This window comes from Triturus cristatus, chromosome 3_2 (assembly GCF_964204655.1).
Source record: "Triturus cristatus chromosome 3_2, aTriCri1.1, whole genome shotgun sequence".
NCBI lineage: Eukaryota > Metazoa > Chordata > Amphibia > Caudata > Salamandridae > Triturus > Triturus cristatus.
The window spans coordinates 485,221,372-485,248,502 of record NC_140584.1 but is presented as its reverse complement, the minus strand read 5'-3'; the positions used below and the strand labels follow the sequence as shown (position 1 = coordinate 485,248,502).

General features: G+C 44.8%; 1 protein-coding gene across 4 annotated transcripts in view; it reads left to right on the top strand.

Annotated features, from left to right (window-relative positions):
• The first annotated feature begins 329 nt into the window (after positions 1-329).
• Positions 330-27,131, top strand: part of STK33 (serine/threonine kinase 33) — a 1,543,521-nt gene continuing 1,516,719 nt past the window's right edge. The window contains exon 1 of one of the 4 annotated variants that reach the window (XM_085648124.1): positions 330-535. The gene's annotated coding sequence lies outside the window, so the exon portion shown is untranslated. Of the gene's footprint in view, positions 536-607; positions 755-802; positions 1,028-27,131 lie in introns of those variants that run through there. The other 3 variants (XM_085648123.1, XM_085648121.1, XM_085648122.1) reach the window with 3 other exon arrangements.

Here is a 27,131-nt window from a genome sequence, read left to right as displayed (position 1 = left end):
TCTTTAGTAGGAAGAAGACAATGATTGATTATGGCACAGTGATATTAAGTGGCTGGTTTAATGCCAAAGGATCAATTCGGCTAAGTCGCGTGAGGAGTTGAAATGTCAATAAGTGGCAGCACAGGGCAGACAAGCACTGACTACGTGCCAGCCAAGGGAATGCAAACTTTAATTGATGATGTGCCTGCAGGAGAAAAGCCAATACTCGATCAGGCGCCAGCAGAAGTCGCGCTAAAACATTGTGCTGGAATAAAGAATGTTCAGGCTTATTTGGCAAAAGGCGACGCCAACCATGAATAGTTAGTTGCCAGGAAGGGGTGTCCCCTCAGCCCATTCCGTGGCGCAGGGATCTCGGACTCAGTCACTCCGCAGTCTGCCGCTCTAGTTGAGTAGGTGCCAGCGTTGCCCCGGCAACCACCGACGTCGCCACGCCGGCAACGGGTGCCGCACTTAGCGTTCCCCAGCTGCCACCGCGGCCCGGGTCTCGGTCCCGGCTGAGACGGATGCCGTACACCTGGGACCCCCTCCTGCGAAGGTAAGCCGCTCTTTGAAAGCCCGCAGAAATCGTTGTTTAGCTCCTCGACCCGCTATTCTCTCGGTATTGCTGTCAGCCGGTCTCTGGACATGCAGGAATTGGACGAAACAAGGGCCTGAACATAGAAAGTTAGCCCTCCGGGGCCGCGGCAGAGGGAGGGGGATCCCTGGATAGGGTGCCCCCAAGCCGTGAAGGAGGGGGGCTCGCTCTCGGCAACAGGTACTAGAGTTCTTCCAGGCAGCCTGTGATTGGTTGCACTCCCAACTAATCACTTCGCGGGGAGCCCAGCCGGTAACTAATTCAAAATACCGGAGCGCGAGCGGGTTTCTTCGCTGCTCCCAGCTGGAGCCGGCAGGTACAGAAGTTCACTGGACATATCTGTCTCCGCGAGTCCCCTAGCGTTGCTGACAGCCGAGAAGTGCCGCTGCCAGAACGCGCTCCTGTGTAGTTACTGGCGGCTTCAGTAATGGCACGTTCCTGGTTCAATCACAGGTGTCCCTCAGCCATACACGGAGATGTATACAGATATTTCATTGTGGCAGGGAAACTAGCATTACTATTCTTATTCCTGTCTCGTATACTGTATTATTGTTTTCTCCCTTTTACAAAAACAAACTTCTGTGGTAAAACAATCTTTGACACTGTTTTATTTGGCAGAGTTAACAACTGCTGTTTTTCCCAGCGCACAGGCATGTGTTTTGGCAGTGATGTTTATAGTTCAGACAAGCGCTGAAGACGCCTTTTTGTCTGAAAGATACATTTTGCTCTTTATTCTTCGTTTGTGTTCTTGGCAAGAAATTGTTTTCGTTGTAAGTTCTTGCAGCGAACCAAAACTATTCCTCGTGCTGCACATAATCAAGTATTGATGAGTATGACTTTTCTCTTTCTAATGTTCATGTTTTTTAAATCACATATGGGAAGATTGAAGCTGGCTAAAATATTGTATTGTAATTGCATTTATATAGCGCTTACTATCCTTGATGAGGCGTCGAAGCGCTTTTTCGGGCAGTAGCACGCTACTCCCTAACCAAAAACGATTAGTGGTGAATTAGTATTGTGAAAATATGAAAGTAATTTGAGTGGTGGATATGTTAGTCCGTTATTTGGATTGAGAAGGATAGTGGAGGGATAGAGGAGGGAAAAAAGGTTGCATTTATGTAACCTTTGCTAGGGTGTTGAAGCGCTTTTTTTGGCGACTAGCACACTTCTTCAGAACCCAGAAAGGATTAGTGGTGAATTAGTATAGTGAAAATATTAAAGTAATTTGAGTGGTGGATATATTAGTCAGTTATTTGGATTGAGAAGGATAGTGAAGGGGTAGTAGTAGTAGAAAGGTTTACACTTGTATAGCGCTTGCTACCCCTGATGAGGTGTTTCAGTGGTTTTTCAGCGAGTAGCACGCTACTCCGAAACCCATAAAGGATTAGTGGTGAATTAGTATAGTGAAATATGAAATTAATTTGAGTGTTAGACATGTTAGTCTGTTATTTGGAATGAAAAGGACAGTAGAGGGATATAAGGGAAAGATTTAGATTTTTTGTTTGTTTTGTTTGTTTGTTTTGGAGCTCATAGCAGTAGGAGGAGGCTTGGGATGAGAAAGTGAGGTGGAGGGGGATGAGTGAAAGGGAGGGTTTAGAAAGACTTGTATTAGGGGATCGAAATAGTAAAAAGAGGTATGAGATGATGTAAGGAGGGGTGGAGTAGGGAAGAGTCTTGAAAGGGTTATTTTGGGGATCATAGTAGTGGTATGGGGTTTGGGATGAATGAGAGAGTGTAGGTAGTGGATATATTGATAGAGGTATAGGGTGAGAAATAGGCTAGTGCATTGGAAAGAGTAGTAGAAATAGGTTTGAGATGAGTCAGAGAGTTGAGCTAGAGAATATATTGAGAGCCGTATAGGGTGAAAAATAGGGTAGTGCATTGGATACGCTGAATTAGAAAAAAAGTAATAGGTAAAAAGTAATAAATATATAGATCCAAAAGTAATAAAGATATAGATCCATAAGTACATGGAAGGTATATAGATGCTTAAAGGAAGGTCGTATATGTAGATTAAAGATGCATTAAATAAACTCTGGCTTTCAAGTGTTGTACTTTAAATTAGTTTTATTTAGTTTGATATATATTTTTTTATCAGTAGTGCAGCAATTGCAGATAGTTATGATAACAAGATTTACTTATTTATGTAATCACTTATATACATGTTAAAAACATAGAATAATGTTACTATCATTAATATGTACATTTGTTAAGCAGAACTAATTAATATCGACGTATAATAATTTTTATAAACAAGTATTTTTCATGTTTATACAAAGCAATCCACATATATGTAGATATCTATATTACAAATAAATGCTTATATACAGACAGATATGCTGTATATTTCTATCTGTTTGCGTATTGTGGTTATGTGGGGAAGAGCCAATTCTTGAGCAGTTTTTCGAAGATAAGGTTGTTATCTGTGAATCTTATGTGGGTGGGGTAAAGAGTTCCATAGTTTGGCTGCTTGAACAGAGAATGATGTGCCACCCATTGTTTTTTAGGTCTCGCTGAGACAGCGAAAGCTGTCTCTTTGAGACATTTTGTAAGTGGGTTTTGAGAGTGCTTCCCCTGGCATAGAGCTACAGTGCACGAGGCGTGCACGCGCGCAAAGCAGCCATATGGCTTTACGTAGCTCTCCCTCGTAGCCCCTCTCCGCCCCCTTCCCTGCTGCTATTTCACACCAGCTTTCATCAGAACTCCCGCTTCTCTCCCCCCCCCACCATCGTGTCTCACGCGTCCAATGCTTGTTCATTCATCCCACCCCCCCCTCGTGTTTTGCGCGGCCAATGCTTGTTTGTTAATTCAAAGAGGCCTTTCGAGTGGAACGCGTTTCCAGTAAATTGGAAGCGGCCTAAGAAGCGTTCCCTAGCCAGATGTCTTTATTGGCATTTATTGATATTCTTGTGATAAAAAAGAGGCATTTAACCACCACTGTTACCTCATGGTGAATTTTGCTCCTCATAGAAAGGATCTTGCCCTCAGGCTGAGAGCTGAAGAGGAGGGCGCGTGGGATATTCATGCACTGTGCCTGGCTGCGGCGGGACGTCTCATCCCTCAGGCCGGGCTGAAGACAAAGGACCTGCTGTCAGCGCAGATACCCCGGCCATACCGGTACCACGGGGAGCGCGTGGCAGTTTTGTGGTTCCTTTGAGTCCCTCGGAAAGAAGCTATTGTGCAACTTCCTGACCTCCACGAGCCCCTAGTTCCTATCATTTTTTCTCACGGGGAGCAAACATCGCGTTAGCACCTCTGCTTATTTTTTTGTTCAGACAGCAAAGAAAATAAACCTTTTCTGCTACAATTAAAGAAAGCACAGTTCATCTGGAGAAAATTGCCTGCCAGTATGGGTTAGTGGAAAATACTGTGACTCAGAGTTATGTCTCCATTTGAAGGCAGTAACTCATGCACAAACTCCAAACTCACTTCTCTTTTTCCCGAATTCGAGTGTGGCAATGATGCAGTCTGTTTCCCCAATCCCCATCCAGACTAGTTTGTCTGTCTCGACTACTAGGCAGCTGCCTGCTGTGAGACATATTGTTAGCCTATAGTTGGCCTAGCGCTCCCTTTTCAGGGGCTAATGTTTTCGTTTTGTTTCGGCACTCTGAGAGAGTGCTTGTGTTTTCCAGCTCTCTCCTGAGTACTTCGCTGCCGAGCTCGCTCGTGTTGCTCAATCGGTGGGTGGGCCACCCGAGGCCTCCACTATTTTGCCCGTGTGCTTCTCCCCTGCCCCATATTGCTTTATATCTCTCATTCCTAACGCCCTCCTAACGCCCCCCTCTATCTCTGATTGCTTCCTCCTAACCCCTCTCTTTGTGTTGTTAACCCCCACCCGCGGCGCCCGGGTCTTGCACCTCCTGCCTTCCTATTACCTCCCCAGCCCTTCGTGATTCTATCCCTTCCCCTCCATGTTGCTGTCTTACACCTATGCTACCTTGTTTTCCTTTCCCATACCGCTCCAACTCGGATCGGCAAACCAAAAGAAAAACAAGCATTGGCATAGCCAATAGGTCTCGCTTTTGGGACCTTATAACTATTTAGTTTTGCAGCACAATATCCTTGGTGCAACAACATCAGCTGTTGCATGGCTAAACCTTGTATCTTATAAGTGTTTAGCCATGCAACAGTTGATGTTGGTGCACCAAGGATATTGTGCTGGATAACTAAACACTTAATGTCCCAAAGGCGAGACCTATTGGCTATGCCAATGCTTGTTTTTCCTGTATCGTGGCATTTTGAGGCGAGGTGCCACTCTAGAGTGGAGGTTCCTTTGTTGAATGTGTTTGGTGATTTTATTTCTGTTGAAGAGCGGTCCTGTTCCATTGTATCACTTTGCGGGTGATACAAAGCAGCTTGAACGTAGATCTTCTGGTAACCATTGCAGGGCTTTCAAGGCAGGGAAGATGTGGTCTCGCAGTTTTATATGTAAGAGTAGTCTGGCAGCCGAGTTCTGAATCCGTTGTAGTCTTTTAATGGTCGTTAAAAATGATCCATGGTAGAGGCTATTGGCATAATCGAGTTTGGACAAAACCAGGGAGATGGTACCCTAGACCTTGTGTGGATATCCCAAATGGGGGAAGATTTGTTGCAGAGTTTTTATAGTAACCAGGCTTGATCTTGCTAGTTTGTCCACTTGGGCATTAATCGATAGGTTGTATTCCATGGTCATTCCGAGGTTTCTTACTCCCTTCAATAATTTAAGCGGTGTTCCCTGATAATCCGGCCACATGGCGAGTGGGTCATAATGTTTCCAATTGCTACACATGAGTATTTCCATTTTGGAAGCATTAAATTTGAGATGGCTCCACGTCATCCATTGATCCACAGCTCTGAGATAACTGAAAATTGGCGAGTTTCCAATGTCTTTGGGGCATTGCAGTTGAATGAGTATTTGCATGTCATCTGCATAGATGTAGCTCGTGAGCTGAAATTGATTGATCAATGAAGATGTTGAAAAGCATGGGCAAGATAATAGAGCCTTGAGGGACCCCTGCTTTTGTGAAGTATGGTTTGGAAAAGAAAGGTGGGGTATTGATGACATTAGTTCTGTTGCAAAGGTAGGACGCGATCCAGTCTAGAGCAGTCCCTTCTATGCCCGCTACGTGGAGTCTTTGTATCAGAGTGTGATGGTCAGCCGTGTCAAAGGCAGCCGAGAGGTCCAAGAGAAGTAGCGCAGCAACCCCGTTGCAGTCAACTGTGTTCTTCAGGTCATCCCAGATGGGAAGGAGGGCAGATTCTGTGCCTCTTCCCGGACGGAATCCTGTTTGAAAGTATGGCATTCTCTTCAATGAATTGTGACATCTTAGCGAAAGCTGCTCTTTCTATCAGTTTTCCGCGGAAAGATCCATTCGAAATCGGTCTGTAGTTGTTGGGGTTCAGCTGGTCCAAGTTTGTTTTCTTCGGTAACAGGCGTGTGTATGACTTTGAGTTCTTCTGGAAATATTCCAGTAGTTAAGGAGTTGTTGATGATTCTCCTTACTGGAGTGGCAGCAGAGGTTGGTAGAAGAATTGTCTTGAAGGTTTGCGGTGACCACGGGTCAGAAGGGCTGCCGGCAGGCCTGCCTGCTTTGACCAGGTCCATAAATTCATTGTGAAATGTGTTGGAAGAAACGGAGAGGCTGGGTTAGAGTATTCTTGGCTTGCAGGTTTGTAAAAGGATTAGTGCTGATGCTTTGTCTCTGTTTTAAATATGAGTCAAACGTGTCTGCTTTGTCCGTGTAATGATTTGCCAATTTGTCTGTGAACTCTTGAGTAACGGGATGAGCTGCTGATGGGCAATTTGGTATACGCCTTTTATTTAATTTGGTTGCAAATGGTGATTTTAGGACACGTGTCAAGTTTAGGATTTTGAGGACATTTCGGGCTGATGATTTTGGAAACATTTCAGGCAGGGTTTATCTTTTTGAGTACATTTTGTAATTACGGGTGGGCAAAGGATTCCACTATGCCGGCGGTGTCCGCTGAGTTTTGCCAGTTAAAAAAAAAAACTCCTGCAAAGTGAAGTTTTTTCCTCTGGACCGCCTGGCCAACGTTTAGTTTGCAAGCGCTTGTGAGTAAAAAATCACATGCTAGACCTCCTCCCGGCGAGATTTTTCAACATGGGCGGTTGTGGCATGTCGCGACAGCTCGCATTGAGAAATCTGCCACTCTCCTTGAGGAAGCTGCTGTTCGAGTAGAATATCTACTCGAGCAGCAAAAAGCAGCAGCACACTCTGGTGCAATGCATAGTGCTGTTCGTGCTGATTTTACAGCACAGGACAAACTCCTGGCGCTAAAAATCATTGCGAGCAGCACGATTTAACAGAATTTGCCGCTGGAGGGACCACCGCGGAGCGTAGTAGAGTTTTTCAATCACTTGCTGGAGATCTGCGGACCTGCCCAGGCCTAATTTTGTTGCAGTTACATCAGCTAGGCAGGTCAGAATTAACTTGATTCCCAATTACTTTGACTCATTTGTTTAGCAGTTTGTTTCACAAGCTACTTTAGAACTATTACATCAATTCTTCTGCTAATTCAAATAAACAGTTTACAATAATACTGGATTTACAAAATTTGAGGCTTCTTAGAGTGGACAAGAGAGAATGAGCTAGGTTTGTACAGCTACACAGCGGGCTGGTTACTTGTTTGGTGTGGATGATTCTCTCCATCGGCCTTTGTGGTCTCATTAGCTTCATAAATACATACATATACAGGGGATTAAGATTGGTTCTCTTTATCCAATGGTATCTTCAGCTTTCCTTCTCATTTTGCTTCCCCCCCCCCCACCACAGCATATACTATGGGTCAATGAGGGATTCAAATTAGACATTGGCTTGCTTGCGCTGAGTGACAGTATTTTTCCTGATCACATGTTCATACCTGCCTAAAATTCTGTACTCTAGTGCTGGGACTAGTGGGACATTTTGTTTTTTTTGCCTATACTTTTTTTTTTTCTTCAAATCTTCAAATTTCTTTTTCCAGCCATCCATGTGTGGTTAAACTATGTCTTCACGTTTTCTTTGCATCAGTAAGAATCACATTTTCATGTGGTGTGCATTAAAACTAAAAATGTCTTTTCTTAGTACACCAGACTGGTAGGAAGCACCTGCACTGCTCTATTATAATTACATGTGATGGTTGATTATTTTTTTAATAAAAAAAATTTAAACACATGGTGCCATATTGAGGCTGTGGCGCGTTTTCTATTGTTTCTTCTTTTTGTGGCTTATGCTGACAAAATATAAAAATAACCTTCACACCAACTTGCTAAGGCCAGACATATTGGCTTTGCCGGTATTTGTGCCAGAATTTGATTGAGAAAGAATAATTATAATTTTTGGTGGGATTAACGGATTTAAAAACATCAATGGGAACAGCCATAGAAATGGAGGCAGTTTTTTTAGATCTGTAGTAGCCAAAATTTGAGTGTACAGTTACACTGGCTACTATTTTACAGGTATATGAGGCACAAACAAACATACTTTTCTCAGATTATACTTATTTGTAAAGAGTTTTGGTTTGTTTTTTTAATTTGTCTGCTCTAATATTACTTGACGGTATTAGGATGAAATACAAACATATAATAATACATTTGCTAATTTATTCTGTCGCAGTACTCTAAGGATGTCCCATTTTGCAAACATAAACCGAATTTGGGGGACAACGATTAACTGCAGAAACCTACAACAATTGTCTCAAAATTCTAGTAACATTTTAAATTAAAGAAGAAGTACTTCAAGCTGCACTTTTGTTTCCTTTATTGCCATAGCTTTTTGGCATAAATCCACAAGCATCCAATAAAAGTTGCAACAGTATTCTAATATAACGTCACCTGGTCAAGAGTAAAATTTGTGCGCAGTTTGCAAAATATTTTTGTTGCAGAACGTCCAAATGCCATGAGTGACTCATAGATGTAGTTTGTTTTGAACAATGAAGTAGATGGACTTTAAAGTGCACATTTTTTCTTGTGGTCCATCATGTCTTTGTGGAGGATCCCAACTTATTCTCCGCCCTAACAACAATTGTGTGTGCAGTGTTGAATCTGATTTGACCAGTGTACTGTATATGCAGATCCAGGGTATCTGGTGTTTGAGATGATGTAATCATCAACGCATGGAAACGATAGGAGACTAGCAGTGGCATCTTTCGAGTGGGGGAAAACAGGAGAGGCATGTGCGCCCCTCGCTCAATATCTTCAAGGTCTTCCCTATTTCCACACCCCAAACTATGGAGTGCCTGTAGGATGGCCAACTGCCCTGCATTTGACAGGTTTGTCCCACATTCGTGGCTCCTGTCCCGCTTCATGCACTGCTGCCCTGAGTTGCAGCACAGGAGATACTGTACAATGCTGGAGTCCTGCTCGAACTATGCTTTCGGCTTTTTCCTTCCAGTGAGCCTGTTTCAGAGAGCTCACATAATGTTGTATTAGCGGACAGAGGCCATTTTTTAACCACTCTCTTACTGGCAGATTTTAAATTGATTCTAAATACTTTCAATCTTGCTAGAAAGAGAGTAGAGGAATAGTTAAAAAAATAATGACTCAAAGTCTGGCAAACGGGGAGGCCGGGATTAAAAACCATGTAAGCAGATTCTGCAGTTTGCAACTAACCTAACCGACCACACATGCTGTGACAACACAAGTAACTACCCTTCCCAGGGAGTTGTCACTATGTCGTAGGCCTTGACGGGTTTATGGAATGCCACATGAGTCTTGTGATATGATAATGGAAAGTTGGCCTCCCTACTTCCCAGCCCTACTTTCTCTCCACAGCATTTGTCAATAAGGTGGCAATATGGTAGTAAAGATATAGTCTTTGGAGGAAGTAGTACATCACTAATCACTTTAACAAGCCGTTTAATCTTGGGCAAGTCTGTGCCTCTATCCACTATTCAGACAATATGTAAGCTGTAAATGGATGTGACAGTGAGGAGATGCAGACCCTGTAGAAAGGTGTGGCAGGGAAGAGATGCAGTCTGTAGAAAGATGAGGAAGTGAAAAGATGCTAAGACTGAGTAGATAGGACAGTGAATAGGTGGTGGAGGATGCAGGTGCTGTGACGACTTGAGGCACTGAAGAGTTGCATAGGTTGTAGCAACATGTGAGAGGCTGTGTGGGGACTGTAAAGTAATGGAACATTGAAGAGTAGTTTAGGTTTAAATCTATTTTTTTATTGTCGCAATGAATGTCAAATTAACAATACACATCATGAGAGGACCCTCTCTGTTTCACGTTGTAATCATGCAACTTATGAACCCCTTTAAGAAAAGAGAACAAAACTCCACCTCCCATCCCACCCAATAACCCCCCCCGCCCCCAACCCCAGTACCATTTGCTATATAGTATACAGGAGAATTCTCCTGAGTGCGCTCCATGATTCAAGTTGCATATGGGTCAGCAAGATGTAACAACCACAAGTAGCGGGGCAGGTCAGCTCTCTAAATTCCTTAGTGAGTAGGGCTATGAAGGGGCGCCAAATGGATCTGAACGTTTCGCCCCGCGATGTGAGTGTAAGAGTGAGTTTTTAAATTCCCAATATGTCCCATAGACGTCGGAGCCAGGCCGTGTGAGTCGGAGTAGTGTGTGAAGAGTAGTTTAGACTTTAGAGAGATGTGAAAGTGAAGAGATCAGGGGGTGTTGAGTAAGAAATCCAAGAGGAGTTGCTGGGTTTGCTGAGTGATGGCGAAGAGAAGGAGTGCTCGGCCCAGAGTCGGCATCATAAACCTCAAAGTTGCAGTGCTGTTTTGTACAGTGAGGATATTACACTTTGTAATTTGACTGTAAGCTTCGAAGTTCTCCCTACAATGCATCTGTATCAGTTGTGCCCTGGGATCACTATTTATCGCGCTGTCAACACCCACTGCGTGGGAGAACGGGTCCTGTTCCAGAGAGGGACTCGTAGTCCTGAAACTCTGTGGGGCAGGCAAGGAGATCATGCAATCTGCATCAGCGGTGCCCGGGGAGCACTATTTAGTGCGCTATTTAGTGCGCTGTCAACACCCACTGCGTGGGAGAATGGGACCTGCACCAGAGAGGGATTCGTAGTCCCAGAACTCGGTGGACCAGGCAAGGAGCCCCTGCAATCTGCATCAGCTGTGCCCCGGAGCACTATTTAGCGAGCGGGTTACACCCGTTGCACGGAATGGCTCGGCCTAAGAGCAGGCCCGTCCGCGCCCATGCAAGCCTGGGCTGGGCCTACTTTCTGTCCTAGCTCCTCCGGGGATTAGTACACTTCCGAGAATTTACTCTTTCTCAAAGAACCTCTCTTACTGGCTGGTCCTCACCGTCTGGGGTATACTGTAACTCTTTAGTACTTTAAATGTAATACTTTCTCCGGCTGAAAATTAGGTTGCACTAGGCTCCAAGCCAAATGATTATGGGCAAAAGGAGAAAGAAGTACACAAGAGAGTGGAAAAAAAACCAGAAGCTATAGCAGAAAAAGAACGACGAAAAACGATATATCAAAAAGCGCTAGAATTAAAAGGAAAAAATAGAAAACGAAGATGGGGAACGTCGATTAGAGGTAAATGGCCAGTACCCTATTAGGCACCATATTTATCCTATACTTAATAAACCTCAGGATGACTGCATCCTATTAGTATGCCCCCCACCCCCGTATAAATTTCCCACTCCAAGTGCTCCTGATGAGGTTTCTGACGATTATTTGTCTTCAGAGGACAAAGAACAAGATAAGCAAGATGGGCAACAGACTCAATTTCAAGTATTTTTTTCGATTTTCATCATAAAAGACATTAAAATATTTAACAGTTTTAGGAAAGGAAAAAAGAACAGGACCTTAATCTCATCACAAATTGCAGAATATGGCATACATAGCAGCAACAATTATAAATAAACATCTCATTGTTAAAAGTCATAAAAATATTTTTTTTAAAGTAGCTAGATAATCAAATGAGGCGTAATTAATATGCACGAATTACCCATGTCCAATGGAGGAATTTTGCAACAGCAATAGTCACAGATTGAGATGTATCGGTTTTTAAACACCGCAAAGCCTCAACACCAGACCGAAAACTTAATAGGAGACAAATAGGTTTAAGCCAAACCCGCCTTGGAATTTTGTACTCCGGGCAAATAAATAAAATATGCCCAACATTTTCCTGTTGAGTAGGGCAATAAGGACAATCAGGGTTTAGGCCTCCTCGCCATTTGGCAACAAAAGAGTTAATAGGAAGCGTACCCACCCTGAATTGATGGTATCTCTTTCTATCCTCCACAACTGTAATACAGTCCCAATAATTTTCAAACAGGGGCCTGTCCTTGAGTGCCATAAAATCCGAAGTTAAGGACGGGCCAATGCATGATCCAAATCTTCTTTCTGAGACCACCTTCCAATATAAATCTTTTAAAAAAATTTTAGGGGGAGAAATATGTGCTGTAGGGTCTTCCCATAGACTTCCTAGGCCCATAGCAAAATAAATTAACTTGACCTCCCGCATCCATAGAATCTTTTGCGCCTTGTCAGCCCCCCTAACGTCCAAGAAAGCCCGGGCATACTGTGAGAGTTCCGGGGTAACCCAGAGTCGCCTCCAGTAAGCCACTGGTCTATATCGAGCAATATCCTCTAGACGCGAGACCCCTAAGTCATAATAGAGAGGGATCAGGGGAGTGGATGCTGGAAGGCCATTAATTATACGCAAAAACTTATTTTGGGCCCCGGTCATCTGGGAGAGGTTACTATAACCCCAAAGTTCTGCCCCATAGAGAATTGCAGAACCTATCTTAGCATCATATATTTTAAGTGCTGGTATCATAGGTCTAGTGTGAGACAAGTGGAATTCTTTTATTAATGCACCAGTTAACTGAGCATGCTTTATTATCGACTGGGCTATATGCGGTTTCCACTCTAACTTCGACGCCAGGGTTATACCTAAATATGAGAAAACCTTGGTCTGCTCCAATTTAATACCATTCATTAGCACGTTCCCTCTAACATGTTTGGACTTATGTAAAACCATAAATTTTGTTTTGTTTACATTTACAATAAGCCCATGATCTTTGCAGAAGGCCTCAAACACATCAATAGCCTTTTGTAGACCCTGTTGGGTCTTAGAGATTAATAAAGTGTCGCCTGCAAACATCAACAGGGGAATCAACTTACCATCCAACTTTGGGGCACTAGTAGGAGTTTGCTTGTAATAGTTGATCACTCTGTTGATGTACAAAGAAAAAAGGGTCGGAGCTAGGACGCACCCTTGGCGTACTCCCCTGGCAATTGGAAATTTGTTTGTGACACCGCCTGATTGATTCCATCTAACTTGGGCAAAGTTTCTCCTCAAACAGAAAATAGGTCAAATTCGTCAGCAGTATGCGCACTTCTGTTGGCGCTACTCTTCACCACATTAGTATTTATTTCTAGCACGGACTACCACTGCAATGTACTCACTTCAAGGGGTGTCGATTTTTCTTTACATTAGAAGGCTTAAATACTAGCAATGTGCATGCTTGCCCAAATCTTTTCTCTCCATTACAGGGAAATATGCAGACGCTGATTTCTGCATTACAACAGCTCTGCATCACAACTGTAATTAACAAGCTTTCAGTTGTTCGCCCACCGAGATTGTAAAGATGTTGCTCTCAAAACAACTGTACTATTGTGATATTCCAATGACCCCAAGCATCCCAACTACCTGATGATGCACCTTCTTTCTGCTTGTGCACTCCTACAACACAAAGCAGCCACTGCCTAGCGTAAAGCTTACCAGGCGGGCTTGTGGCACTCTGCGTTCAGGAGTTCTGCATTGAAAACACCAGTGGTTCTCCACCTTTAGACTTCTTGGGAAACCCCACTTAATCATTATTGGAACCCAGGGACCCCAAACAGAGTCTTTACTGGAAGCCGGGGACGAAGGCCTAAGGATTGTCAATAATTTGAACCACAGAACAATACACAAAAAAAATGCAGGAAAAAAAAGCATTTAAAACAAACAAATACACAAATAATGATATTTAATTTAATGCGCAAACACAAATAAAAAAATAAATTATAATTTAATTTTAATAGGTAGGAGATTTTTTAAATTCAATTGAGGACACTCATCGTCCATACTATATTCTATTTGCTGCACCTGCACTGCCCCCACAAATCAATCTGAGGATACCAATTTAATTTTTAGCCTCCAATTTCAAATTCCTTCACATTTACAGTATCTTTTACATTTTTCAATTGTACTTTTAGCTTCTTCATGTATATGCACTTTATTAATCTGTAAATATTATATCACTTTCTAAGTAGTTGCTGGACCCCTGGGGTCCCCAAACCACAGGTTGGGAACCACTGGAATACACCAAAACAAAGGAATCAAACTTTGCCAAGTTAATAAAACCTCAAGAGGCCAGGAAATGCAATAAAACCCCTCATTGTGTAGGCAGATGGCTGTATCTACAAGGTTGAGGCGCGGGCCTCAAGTGTAGAGATGAGAATAATATTGGGGTTTATGCTCGAGATCCTACTGTGAGCTTAAAGGGGCCAATGTGAACTACGCAGAAGGATTACACTGTACATAATTTATAGCACAGGCTTCTGCCACAGTGTGGACTTTGAGCGCAGAGTCCACAAACCTGTGTGGTGGAACGACTCCTCGGCACCCGACATCGCCATAGCCACACCGCAAAATGTTGAAAAGGTCCCCCTGAAGAGGAACACAATTTTTTACTTGGACCAGTAGGATTGCACCTTCGCTTTCTCCCATAATATCTTACTTGCTAACATTCTATGACCAAAAAGAAGTAGAAATGTACATGTTTCAAAAGCAGTAATTCACCTAATTATAATTTCATTGGAAATGGTGTCACATGGCGCTTGACCTGGCAATGACGTCCTAGTTTATGGTATCAGGTGAACCACATCAAGCTGCAGAAAATAGCTAGAGAATACAGCTAAAAGAATATAATTGATAACAGATAAAGACGGATCTTTGGGTTATTGTTCCTTCTGCAAAAAAGAGTGACTTTGTCAATCAAAGTAGTTCAGCTGAATTGAAAAAAGATTACAACTCGCAGAATAAAGTGACTTTTTAAACAAGGATTCGAAATGCAATAGATCTCACATTTTTTTGAGTTGGAGCTATTGGTGCTGTAAATGTCAATGTCTTTTGCCCTTGTGTTATGCAGTGGATGTTTTTGGTCTTAGTTGAATTATGTGTGTTGGATTTGAATTGTTCGTTGTGTAATTGTGTGGCGTCGAATAGTCTAATGTGGAATTAATTAGTGTAGTGTATATATAGGCATGGTGTGCAGTGGAATTATGTGTATGATAATTATGTGATGTAGCGTGCAGTTGTGTAGAGTATAGTGGCATAGAGTGGCGATGCGTATATTGCAGTGGAATAGATTGGAGTTGAGTAGAGTGGAGTGGTACAGATTGTAAAAGAGTGACGTAGTATAGAGTGCAGTGGTGTAGAGTAGGTTGTTTAGAGTAGAGTGAAATGGTAGACTAGAGTGGATTGACGTAGAGTGCAGCTTTGCAGAATAGAATAGTATCGAGTGGCATAAAGTAGATTTCTGCAAACTATAGTGGTGTGGCTTATCCTGGAGTTGTGTAGAGTGCAGTGTATAAGAGTGCATTTGTGTATAGTAGAGTGTATCACTATATAGTAGAGTGTTGCATAGTCATTTATTTGTTATTTTGTTTATGAAAGGGAAGTATATAATGCCTAGGAAGGTGGACATAGAACTAACCTATACAGTGTATTTGCCAAAGATTTCATGAATACTGCATATGCCACCATACGATGAAACACAAATATAGCATTATTTATGAGCGTAATTAAAACACACAAGCAGTTTTTTAAAGTTTTGTTAACAAATTGAATAAACAAGGATGAAAAGTAAAGAAATGTAATTGTGAGCTTAGTCCCAGTGAATTCGAGGTCATCAGTTTAAAGATGGGCCAAGGCATCAAAGCAATTACTGCTATTTAAGGCCTGGAGTATTTCAAGCTGTAAACTGTTGGAAGAGGATGGGCCAAGAATTACAGGTATTTCTAGCTTGGAATTTTGGACTCAGGTTGGGATACTAATGTCTGGCTTTGGTTGCTGATTTCCTGCTTGGGCTGTGGGTGGAGGGCTATGGATCTCGAGCATCCTGTATGGAACTGCAGATGCAATAGTTGGGGGAGGGGGGTAGATTCCACTTTGGTTCTGCTGAGGGTCTTGGTCTATGGCTGTGCATCTCCTCATCTGTTTGTGAGTGTGCTGGTTTGGCTGTTAGACTGACACGAACAGCAAAAGATGAAGGTTCCAGCCTCTATTGGGCCTCACTGAGTTTGAGTGGACCATGGCGGGCGCTCTGTTCTGTTCCAGGCTAGATAGCAGGCCGGAGCGCTGTGATCACAGCTCCATAGCCCGAGCACCGCCGTGGCTCATCGGGGCAACTGCATGCTTGGGCTGCGACTGCTTACGCCTGGACAACTACAGCAAGCAGAGCTGCTGTCAGTGCTTGGAGTGCCGAGCGAAACAATAGTGCCAGCTGTTACGGTAGAAAGAAACAAGGAAGCAGGCTTTGCCACAGCAGATAGTTTCATACGAAACAACAAAAAAAGCCACTCCTACACAAACACATTGACCTATGCCCAGCAATATTTGGGGCGAGGACGTGGCATAACATTCAAAGCTGCTGACTCTGGAGCTGGGGAACTAGGTTAGTCTCAACGTCCCTGCTTAGTTAAAATCATCATGTATTAACATTTTTTTTTTTTTATGTTAACAAAATAAAACCATGGCAAATTGGAAGACAACTGTAGCATGCCGATACAAGTCAGTGTATTAGCAGTAGGGATGTGTGAAGCATACAGGAAAAAAGCTGACCATTCGAAAACAGGCCAGAAACCAAATAACACAGAAACCTTCAACCGGGCCACCGCGTTGAGGAGGGCATAAACTGTACGTGCGTGTACACACTGGTTCCATTACGTTCACTGCCCACAAGAAGCCAAGCCTGTGGGGTCTCTGATAGGTCTTAACAATGTCATGTGAGGCGGAGAATGCCCAATGGGAGAGCGAGTGTGCTCTGTGATGTGATGTAACTCGCACAGAATTAATAAAGGGACACCCAGGAGAAACTCCAGGGGAGTGAACAACTTCAAAAAGAGGAAGAACAGAAACCCCGATTACCCACTGGCAAGGCAGGATTTTAATAACACAACTGAATAGACAAATCCAAACCCATGGGAATAGTCAGACCCCACAAAGTACATACAACAGATCACCTGACAGTGCAAGCGCTGTTTAGGGTCGACCTAAAAAACAGAATCAGTGTCCATGTGACATGAAATCCCCCCCAGTAATGCTCCTTTTTGAGCTCTCCGATGTGCCATCCGTTCTGTCGTAGTTATTGTTTTGTTTTGGAAGTCCTCACAACTACAAATATCCTATTACTGGGCATATGCTGCATACCTAGGAACTGAACTATTTGTACTGCAACGCAGTACAGAATTGATGATGGGCCATCCTGAAGATTAAATGTATTCAACTTCACAAATGGCCTGAGTTGCTGGGAAGATTTCAGGCTTAAATAGAAGGTGCTGTATCCGGAGCACAATGTATAACTTTCCCTGAGAAAATTACAGTCATGAGCTGAACAAAATAAGCTCACTCATGCTCTCCTTATATACCACATGTTCGAGCTGAAATCCTTGGTATGGTCTTCCTCTAAACATTTTGCCTTCAGCCCTCCTGTTTTCTGAATTCTTTTTTGTTGGCATTAGGAGTCTGTCCACTTTACCACTGCTAACCAGTCTTGAAGTGTTTGTGCTCACTCCCTTAAACATACTATTGGACCTGCAGCACTCACTGTGCCACCCACTAAAGTAGCACTTTACATGTTTCAGGCCTGCAATTGGTAAAATAAATATTTTGCCAGGCTAAAACATAATTTGTTAATACATATGCAGGACCACTGGAATTATGCGGCTGTTCAGCTGTGGCAATTGTAGATTTGCTACATAATCCCCCATGTTTCTAGCTCAAATGGTTCAGAAGTAACTAAAAACGTAGCGGCAGCTGCTGCCACACAGTGCAACGTCCTTTGCAAAGGTTGACTGCTCACCTTTCTGTAGTTTGTTTCTATGTGTGTGTGTGTGTGTTAAACTGGTACTAATGAAGTGCAACCAATGCACTCAGTGTTAACAAGTGTAAACATAACAAAATAATGAAGTAATGCTATCACAAAATGTGCCGCATAATTTGCCTTTTCTTGCCGCATAATTTGCTCAACCCTGCTACATCATTTGACCCTCCCCTGCCACATAATTCTAGGGCCCTGTACATATGTCACCCTTAAGGTAGGACCTATAGGCCAATAGGGCAGGGTACATTGTATTTAAAATCTAGGTCATGTGGATTTAAGTTTTATGTGTCCTGATAATGGAAAACTCCTTGTTTTTCTTTTGTTTTATAACTCTTTTTATTAACAATTTTGTCATTACAACACTATGCATTAATTCGCATGTTTGCATTATACACACTACATCTTACAAGACCACAACATTTTAGTATCCTTTCGATTGATTCAGACAGTACAGCTTTAGGGTTTTTCTTTTGCACCCTTTGCCTCACATATGTCAGGGTTCAGCGTCTCTTGTAACATTATAATCTCAATAGTTAATCATTCACTTTCCTCAGACTGTGATTCCTCTCTTGGGCGTTCGTAGATATTGCCCTGGTACCTATTCCATCCTTTCCACACCCGGGGCCACTTTTTAGGGCATCTCCTATGTAAGTATACTGATTTTTCAGCCATCATTACAGAGTCCATGACTTGGGACCATCGCACGAGGGTCGGGGTCAGTCTGGATCCCCAGAGCTGCGCTATATTTCTCTTAGCTATTGCCATCCCCAGCGTCACCCAATCTCAAGCCGCGTGGTTAAGGTCCGTGGGTTCCCAAATGTTAAGTAAACATCTCTTAGGTTTCGGCTGTATCGTTACCTCCGTCATCGAACGCATAATTGCTACCCAATACGTCACAATTTCTGTGCACTGCCAGATTGTATGCCAGAACGTGCCAGGCGCGCCACACTGTCTCAGGCAGAGAGGGGTATCTGACTTGCCCAGTTTGTGTAGCAGTGTTCTCGTATAGTAGGTGCGGTGTAGCACCTTCAATTGTATTCGTTTCAGCCTAGAAGGGATTGCCACTTCTTTAGGGGATGCTATTGCTTCCCGCCAGTCCTCCTCGTCTAATTCTCCTATGTCTTCCTCCCATCTTGGATTAAGAGTCGTTGTGGGGTCTGTTATTGATTATTTTCCTCTATGTTTGTGAGATGGCTTTTTTTGTCATGATCTGTGAGGAGTCGGTCTTCCAGGGGTGAAGAGTCTGGTATTTGTGAGCCTGGTGGAATCAGGCCCTTGAGTGCATGTGTTATCTGTATGTATCTGAGCGTTTCCGTCATCGCCAGGCCATAGGTCGTTTGTAATTGTGTGAACTGAATAATCCCATCCTTTTTCCATAAGTCACCCACTCTGGAAATGCCGATCAGTTCCCATTGCCTGAAGCCTTTAGTGTTACGCAGCTGCCCCAACTTTTGTGTGTCCCATAGTGGCGTTGCCTGTCGTGACTCCCTCCCATCCCAGTGACCGTTGTGCCTCATGCCATATCTCTATGTGCCTCATGCCATATCTCTATGTGCTGTTGGACCTGTCAGGGTCATTTGCTTGGCATTATTATAAAGTGCCTTCATCATCCCGTCTACTCCCAAGAGGTGTCTGTCCATGCAATAGGCCTGTTCCTCTTGTGGCGCGTGTAACCATTGATTTATGACCATATGTTGAGACGCCCAGTAGTATGCTCTTATAATAGGTAGTGCGATTTCCCCCCCCCCCCCCCCCCCCCGTCATACGAACACTTCACCAGTTTACGCGTTGATCTACCATCCCATAGTAATTTAGTTACCTCCGAGTTTATCGCTACAAAATCAGCCAGGGGGGCCGGGAATGGTGTGTTCTGTAAGGCATATAGGAATCTGGCGAGCGCCATCATCTTAAAGAGAGGCGCCCTACCCAGCAATGTGAGTGGTAGGTATCGCCAGTGGCTAACATCCCGGCGAAAGCGTGTCCGGCATTTCGTAGGATTCTCTTCTGTGAAGAGCTTGTCTTGGTCCGTTATGTAGATGCCCATTTAAGTCCACGAATTACCGGGTCTTGTCCTATCCACACCGCCAATGGCTCCAGTACTATGGCGAATAGGAGAGGCAACAGCGGGCATTCCGGTCTTGTTCCTTTACCCAAGGGGAAATCAGCCGAGATGCGCCTGTTTTCCACCATCTGTGCCATGGGTTTAGTATAGAGCAGTTGTACCCATTGACAGAACTTGGGACCATATCCTAGGTGACGAAGGACTGCAAAAAGAAACGGCCATTCGACCATGTCGAACGCCATTCGTGCATCCAGGGACAAAATTATGGCGTCTTCGTTTATAGTGGATCTCCGTGCTAACACCCAGTGGAGCCTCCTCAGGTTTAAAGCTGTATTGCGGTTCAACATAAATCCTGATTGGTCTGGGTGAATCACCGTTCCCAAATATGGTTGTAATCATAATGCTAGCGCTTTTGCCAGTATCTTTGCTTCAGCTTTTATGAGGGATATCGGTCTGTAGGACATGCATTCTTGTGGCTGCTTTACAGGTTTATATTTAGCGACTATTGTGGCCAGGCGCTGGTCTCTAGGAAGTTCCCCCTGTTTTCTACTGTCCTCGTACATATTAAGTAAGTGTGGTGTGAGAATGGTGGCCATTCTTTTGTAGAATTCTACTGGGACACCATTCGGTCCTATGGCTTACCGGTATGTAGGGTATTGATTGCTCGTATGCGCTCCTCCTGAGTCAGATCTGCTTCTAAAGACTGGGAGGATTCGTGGTTCAGCGTTGGCATTTTGATATCTTTTAAGAAGGCTATGTTTTCTTCCAGTGTACTCGTGGCCAATGGTGTGTACACGGTCTCCTAGTGGGTCGCTAATGTGTCTACTATGTGTTGGTGATCAGAGGTCGTGTTTTCCTGTTCTGTCTGCAGCTGGGCTATCCATCTATTAGCTCTTTCTTTTTTTTTTCCAGCCACGCCAGGAGCTTTGTCTGCCTTATCACCTTGTTCGTAAACCATATGTTGCGTGTTCGTGAGTTTGGATTCTGTCGCCTCCCATGTGTAGGCCTTATATTCTTGTTCGGCTAAATGTAGTCGATGTATCGTCTCCTCCGTGATAGTCGTTGCATGGTCCGCCTCAGCACTTATTAACTGGTGCTCTAGCTCGTGGATCTGGTGCTGTTGGTCTTTTTTGTAATTTGCCACCAGCAAAATCGCCTGGCTACGTAAAACTGTTTTATATGCCTCCCACAATGTCGTTGGCGCGGGAACTGAGTGAATGTTCTCAGCGAAATATTGTTTGGTGGTAGTAACTAAGCCCTTCCTAATCACTTTGTTTTCCAAGTAGTTGGGGGAGAGCAGAAACAGTCTACGTCTCCCCGGAATATGGGTTGTGTACGTACTGGCGAGTGGTCTGATATGCCCCTAGCCAAATGTGTCAACTCCTGTATTCTTTCCATCCCTGCTGCCAATGTAAATATGTAATCTATTCTAGAGAGACTATTGTGTGCCCCTGAGTGGAGGGTATATTGGTGTTCCTCAGGGTGCCTGGCTCTCCAGACTTCCGTGAGTCCGATCGCGTTTACGAAGTCATTTAATTTGAGAGCAGCGCCATTAGCGCCCCTGGGGGTTTTTCTATCTGTGGCGGCGTCAACTGTAGCGTTGAAATCTCCCCCAATGACAAGTTCCCCTTGAGGGAGCGATAACAGAAATGTTCCCTGTGCTGGGAGGGCAGATTGATGGAGTGATGGTGGAATGTAAACCTGGACCATATTGTAGTGCCTCCCTTCCCATTGGCATGATATCGCAGCTAATCTCCCCTGCGGACTTTGAACTACCCGCCTCCCCAACTTATCAGAGTGCTTCGTTCCCCGAACTATGTACTTGCGTGAAGGGGGAGAGCTGCTTCCGACCACTCCGGGTCTCTCCCTTAGTTCAACAGTGTTTCCACGTCTTGACGTATATCATTCAGTAACTTTAATCCCATCAGCCATCGGGACCAGAGGACCGGCACCCGCGGCTCATTCATCCAAATCCACACTGTCTCTATCTGCGACCCATCGCCGGCAGGTTGTTATGTCCTCGGCCCCGTGGCGACCGTCTCACAGAGAGTCCACTGTCCTGGGTGATTTAATCCTAGTCTTAGGCTCTTGTCATGCTTTGCGACGCCCTCTCCATAGGTGTATTCACTTCTCGCGCTGTGGACTCTTCCGATCTCCCAGGTATCTGTCTATTTCTTTGTCCTTGTCTTCTGAGCTCCCCGGGCTTTCTCCATCCCTCAAGTCAGTCATGGGCCTCCTGCAGTGATGCGAAAAACCATGGCTTTCCTTCTGCCTCCACTCTCAATTTTGCCGGGAAGAGCATTGCGTATTTTAGGTCGCGACTGCGCAGTTCTTTTTTCACTTCCATGAAGTCTCTTCTTCTCCGCGTTACCATTGCCATGTAATCCGGATACATCATCACTTTGGTTTTTCACCTGTATGGGGGGTGCAATACGGGCCGCTTGCAGGATTGCGTCGCAGTTGCGAAAGTTAAACATGCGGGCCAGTATAGGCCTGGGTGGAGCGCCCGGTCGGGGCCAGCCGCCGGGCACACGGTGTGCCCGTTCCACTGAGAAGAAACTGGACAATCCACGTGGTTGCAGTTTGGTCTTAATCAAGTCTTCCACAAAGAGGTCAAGGCCTGGCCCTTTTCCACTTTCAGGCACTCCCACCAGGCGAACGTTCTTGCATCTAGAATGGCCTTCCTGGTCATCCAACTTAGCTTCCATTTGTTTGTGCGCCTGTTCCAATTTAAGAATTTGACGTTGCAATGTCGCTGTATCGGAGGAAAGCGTTGTCGTTGTGGATTCAACCTGTGTCAGCCGGGTACTGATTTTAGAAACATCTGCCCTCAACAGTGTGATGTCCATGGAGATAGTACCTATCGAAGATTGCATCTGGGTCAGTGTCAGCATTATGTCCTGTAACGTTATTTCCTTGGCGGCCGTGGACTGGAGACCATCTTCGCTGCTTTTTTGCGACATGGTGTCAGGGGGCTGTTCGCTTCGGTAGGCAAATTTTTTCAATTTGTTCTGTTGCGTCGCGCTTTGGCCTCTCCCGCCTATGATGCGAGTGCGTGGTGTGTCTCTCAATGCCGTCTCTAGGTAGGTGGTAGTCACCGCTGCCTGACTGTATGAGCAGCATCCACGCACGGCCTATTGGTTTTCCCCCTGCCTATAGCTGATGGGTTTTGGGGTCCGTGGTGTATCTTGACCACCCGGTAGTTGTGGCCACCTGGTATATTGTAAGGGTGCAGCTTTTGCGCGTACCTTACCGACCACTCTGTGGCCCCACTTAGACTGCTTTTGCCTTATGGCTCTAGGTTCAGCTGTCGCACACTCGAGACTGCTCTTATTGTCTCAACATGAAGGTTGTAGCCTCCCCGGTGTATGGTGGCCTTTACAGATCGGGCCGACGTGATTCAGGCCCCGCTGGTAATTATACCGCGCTCAGGCGGTTACAGAAAGTCTCCAGTATCCAACGGTGCCTTGCCACTAGTCAGGCTTCTCATGTCTCCTCTGGTGCCCTGGATTCAGTGCTGAGTCTGTGCCCCACAACGCAGCCCCTTCTCTCCCGTTGCTGGCGCTTCGTGCATATATATTGTGCGTCCCCGGTGTTGCAGGTTTCCCGCTGTTCCCGGTCTTGATCTACCAGCACCGTGCAGACTGCTTTTGCGCCAGTGTCTCTCTCCCACCGCAGCTCCTCCGAGCTTCGGTCAGGTCTCGATCTATTCACCGCCGCCGCGTCTCTCTATGCACTTGCCTGTGCGATCTTTCACCGGAGCGCTTCTGCCCTCGATCGGTAGTCCGTTGTTTCCGTGCACAGTATCGGCTATGGCACGGCACTAGGACCTCAGCGAACAGTCACTCATCAGTGCTTCCGTTGCTTTTTTCGCCGATCGCTGCGTCGCATCTACGCCAGGTCCCGGCTCAGGATTATCGTGCAGGCCACGGACTTTCCACACGGTGTTTCTCCCCTCCGGCTTTTCGTCGCTGAGACCGGCAGCGATTTATTACTGCAGCATTCCGGCGCCCATTCCCGGGGTCGGGTAACGACGTGCAGGCGGATTTTTATCATGATTAATAGGTAGAGACTCTATCGGCCTCGGAGCTCTCTCAGGCTGCGGCCATTTTCGTTGGCTGCTAGCCACGCCCCCTCCTTAACTTGTTTTTCATTACCTTAAGGCCTATCTCTCCCATTAAATACCATTGCGTTACCTTATTACATTTAGTAAGTGCTAACGTTTGATTGGGAAAAGATAGGAATCCTGTTTGGACTGAAATAAATTGTAATTTAAAATCCCCTTTAATGGTAGTCGGATTTTAAGTCACATATCTGGAAATGCCCCTTTTAGAAAGTTGACATTTTCTTGTCCTGACCATTTGGTGCCTGCTGCCAGAATCTTGGGTCGCAAAACTGTGAATGGCTCTGCTGTTGAGGTTTGGTTATTCCTGCCAGACAGTGAGATAAAGGGGTCTGGATGTAGGCAGGATGGGTCATCCTGCCAGAATGGCTTGGGGCGAAGCTGTTCCTTCCCCACTTACACTTGAAAGTGCTTGCCTCCAGCGTACACAAAAGAACCTGACACCAGCCCTTTTTCACTCTAGACTTTCTGGAGGCTTGGCAGGAGAAAGAAAGAACTTTCCTGAACCACTTGTGGGGGTAGCCCAGGATGTCGCACCCCCCACTGGCGCCAGGTATACATATTGGACCCTAAGATCACTACTGCAGTACTCTCCTGGTCCTGTGGACATTTCAGAATGACCTTCTTGTTCCCTAGAGGACTACCCTGCTGCTTGAGGCCTTCCTTGTTCCCCAGAGGACTGCCCTGCTGCTATCAGAGGGCTGTGCTGCTCTTTGAGGGCTTCCTTGACCCCCAGAGGGCTGTTTTGCTGCTTGAGGACTGCTCTGCTGTTTGAGAAGGGAGACTGGAACTGCACCCTTCATCCTATGCTCTCTGATTGATTCCAGTGTTCAGTTGGCTGACCTTCTGTTTGAGCAGCTACGGGGACACAATCTCCAATGGCCTCCTTGCAACTGCCCAGCTGACCTGTTTCACTGGATCTGCAACTGGACCAGCCTGAGCCCTGCTGGCCTCTACTCCCTAAGAGGTGTCTCCCTAGGTCCAGGACCCTTGGCTGGCATCAGTTGAATTTCTCCTGAAAAGAAAGGTGAAATCCTGAAGTTTTGGGCTTTTTGTGACTGAATGAGGTGGTTTGTGATGAGACGCTGCCACCCGGGACAGCCGGCAGCACGAAGCTCCAGTGAACCCGACTCTTCACGCTACAGCGACCGCGGGCGACAAGTGGCAATGTGAAGTTTTGGTGAACCTGACCCTTTGTGCTAGGGTGACCGCCAGCACCAACCAGCAACCCGATATCTGCACTTCACACTTCCGAAACAACAGTTGCTGTAGCTGCCAACGCAAAGCTGCAGCAACGACTTCCTGCATTTCCTGATTGGATCTTCGCACTACAGCAATGAGCATCAGCAATGCCAGGTCTGCTCTTCGTGCCACAGTGATGACCATCCGTGACCCTTTCCCTGCTCCTCAATGCCTCGTCTACCGGAAAAGGAACTCTTCATACTGGACATGGAGGAGGTAACTTTTTAAGAGGGACCACCTTGGTCCCTGTATCCGACCTGTGCTCCATCGCGATCTTCCTTAACTTGTGAATTTCCCGTGGTCTAGACAGACCAGATGACCACGAGTGGCGCTTTGTGCTTTTAGGAACTATATACAGCTAAAACTTTGAAATGTAACATCTCTGGTTCTACTGATTGGCTTTTTGTCATTCTGGTATCATGTTATTTATTACATTTTACTCTATTTGCCTAAATTGGTTTGGTATTTTTCTTGTGTTGTGTTTTCACTTTATTATGACTGTTTGTATGCTGAGAAAATACTGTACACGGTGCCTCTAAGTTAAGACTTCTTTTGCGTCAAACTACTAGAAGGTAAGCACAGGTTAATTTAGAGCAGGGATCTCCAACAGGTAGCTCTGGAGCTACTGGTAGCTCGCCAGTACCCTGGAAGTAGCTCCCAGAAGTGCAATCCAGCACAGCATAAAAGTCAGAGGAGTCTAGTAACATTGAATAGGCAGGGCTACACATTCTCGGATTGTTATAGCGACAGCCAACCTAGCCAATGGCAGGTTCAAACATGTACACACAAACACATACTGTGACAGCCTGCAAGATTTGCAGCATGACGACCTGCTTCCACTCTCAATTTTGCAAAGTCACATGAATATTTGTCACTTTGCAAAACCCACTTTATTAGTCATGCGGCATGTGTGAAAACGTTTAGATGTTCTTTTCCCAAAAATGCTTTAAGCCTAAATGAAAAGGGCATATTTGATGGAAAACAATTTATATTTTGGGAAAGCTTTTTTCCTGCAAATGGTATCAACAAAGGGTTTGTGGTGCTGAAATCACAATCTTCCCAGCTTTCAGGGACAGGCAGACGTTTGTCAGAAAACAAAAAGGTTTTGCACAGTTTTGGCATTTTACTGGGACATAGCCTATTTATGCTACTTTTTGTGCTTTCAACCTCCTTCCAGTTAGTGGTAGAAATGGGTGTAAAAGCAATAATGGATCTCGGAAAGCCATACATTTCTGAAAAGTAAACACAATTCTGAATTCAGCTTGGGGTCCTTTCTGTAGATCTTTCAAGTTTTTTTAATAGAAACTAACAGTTGAAAATAGGAAAAATTGATAACATGTTGAACAAAACAGCCATTTGTGCCAACGTTTTCACCTCTAACTTCTAAGTATGACAGATGTTTTAAAGCAATCTACCGTTGCATCCGCTGGACCCTTCTGGTTGTGGGGATACATCACCAAGAACCCGAGGAACCCAGAGCCAAAAACTGAGCAGTGTCTTGCAATGGTTTTTCATTGTGTACCGGCTATATAGCAATTCATGTGGTAAAATATAAAGAGTGAAAAATAGGATTCAAAGACACCTATGTATTTCCGAAATGGGAACAAAATATAGAGTCTAGAAACAGTAGCTATTTGCACATCTCCGAAATTGTGGGTTCCCATACTTGCATGTGAATTTTAAGACATTTCTCAAAGTGACTTCTTTTTTCCCCTTGTCTTACATTTGGAAGGCAGAAATGCATAGAAAGTCAATAGGTAACAACAGTTGCTCTACCATTCTGTGTTCCCCTAAGTCTCCCAATACAAATGGTACCTCACTTGTGTGGGTAGGTCTAGTGCCCGTGGCAGGACACGGCTCAAAACGCAACGTGGACACACCACATTTTTACAGTGAAAACAGACCTTTTTTGCACAGTCCCTAATTGTGGATTTTGAACCCTAGCTCAGCCGGCACCGAAGGAAACCTAGCAAACCTATACATTTTTGAAAATTAGACACCCAGGGAAATCCAGGATGGGGTGACTTGTGTGGCTCTCACCAGGTTCTGTTACCCAAAATCCCCT